The sequence below is a fragment of the Eumetopias jubatus genome, unplaced genomic scaffold, assembly GCF_037043125.1.
Source record: "Eumetopias jubatus isolate StellerSeaLion01/CBP00866 unplaced genomic scaffold, mEumJub1_p1.0 scaffold_10, whole genome shotgun sequence".
NCBI lineage: Eukaryota > Metazoa > Chordata > Mammalia > Carnivora > Otariidae > Eumetopias > Eumetopias jubatus.
In genome coordinates, this window is record NW_028274816.1 from 59,690,489 (window position 1) to 59,692,180 (window position 1,692).

General features: G+C 40.1%; 1 pseudogene; it reads right to left on the reverse strand.

Moving 5' to 3' along the window:
* Window positions 1–421: 421 nt before the first annotated feature.
* On the reverse strand, window positions 422–1,280 carry LOC114199653 (U2 small nuclear ribonucleoprotein B''-like; annotated as a pseudogene).
* Window positions 1,281–1,692: the final 412 nt, after the last annotated feature.

Below are 1,692 nucleotides of genomic sequence, written 5' to 3' on the forward strand. Positions count from 1 at the left end.
TGCCCTCTTTAACACCCATCACCAAGCTAACCCATCCTCCCCTCTAGAACCCTCAGTTTGTTTTTCAGAGTCCATCATCTCTCATGGTTCGTCTTACAATGATGTCATTTTTGTCCATTTTCAGAAATCATGGATCAAGTCATGTCACGGATTTATTTTATTGTCTTCTTTCCTTACTTACTTTATTTTTTTTTGGTTTTTTTTTTAAAGAATACAAATAAAAGTTTATTATACAAAATTGAGGCCTTCATATTTCATAGTTCACTAAGGGTAAACAAAGACTAGGTATTTTTTAAAATCATTCACAAAAATTTACTTTCACTCCCCCTCATCCCAACTATTAAAAAATGGCCTGACTAAATGTTATCAAAACAAACACTATAAATAACACCAAGTGCTTTAAAGACAACTCTCCCATATGTTATTTCTTGGCATAGGTGATCTTCATGGCATGGGACGGTGTGATTTTAAATCCCTGTAAAGCATCCCTGGCAACTCCAGCCTGTCCATCATTTTCAAATTCAACAAAAGCAATGTCATGCCTCCTAGGTACCAAACGTACTTCCTTGAAGCCAGGAAACTGATTAAACAGCATAGATAACATCATCTCATTAGTCTCTTCTGGTAAATTATTGAGGAATAAAATATAGTTTGGAGGATTTGGTGTTGATTTTCCTTGGGTATTTGCTGCATTTGGTGTTCCCTGACCAGGCTTTTTGTTTGCAGTGGTCACAGTCTGTTCCACAGTTTTCACTTTTTTCTTTTCCTTCGTTTCTTTGTCAGCAAAAATGCCACGCATTTTAGATATTATATCAGAATCTGTTTTTGCATACTGGATTCGCATTGGTTTACCATAAAATGGAAATACTTGTAACTGTCTCAAGGCATTTCTGATGAGCCCAGTTCCTTAAAAATAACAAAGGCTTGCCCCCTCATCTTCATGGTCTTTAAAGCTACAATATCTACGACATGGCCAAATTGAGAAAACAGGGCATACGGAGATCTCTTCAACTCTTCTTTTTTAATTTTGTCATTCATATTGTTGATGTACGATGAAGGGATGGAATATGACTTCCAGAAAGTGGTCACTTTTCTGTTCAGAGAGTTGTTGCTATTCTTTTCTTCGATCTCCGGTTTAGTTCATAGGTGTTCAGAATGGTTTGATCCCTATCCAGCTGAATTCTTGAGACTGGACGAAATCCAGGTCTCCTACCCCTCTACCATCTTGCTCCGCCATTCATATTGTTGATGTAAATTGTATGATTTGGTCTGATATCCATGCTTGGAGTTAAACTGTTCAGACTGCCTGAGGCCTACACTGGTCCCCCACGAACTGAAATTTCCGTAGTTACTTTAATCTGGGTCAGTTACCACTCTTGTTTTTCTTTGTCCTCGGTGGTAGTGACAGTTTTGAAGAATGCTGTCACTGTTTTGCAAATGTCCCTCGGTGTCGGTGTCTCAGATTGTGTCTGTCATCCTGAGACTCAGGCACCACATTGGAGCAGAACTTCTACACACAGATGATGTTGGGACCTCCTGAGTCCATCAGCGCAGGGGCATAGGTTATGAGGGAATATGGGTGCCCTAGATGTGTGGATGAGCCTCTTCCAGGGAGAAGCAGGAGATGTGGTTTGATTGTCAGTGAGGTGGGGAGAGAGGGTGTATCCACAGACGTTCAGGCTCCTGGAGGAA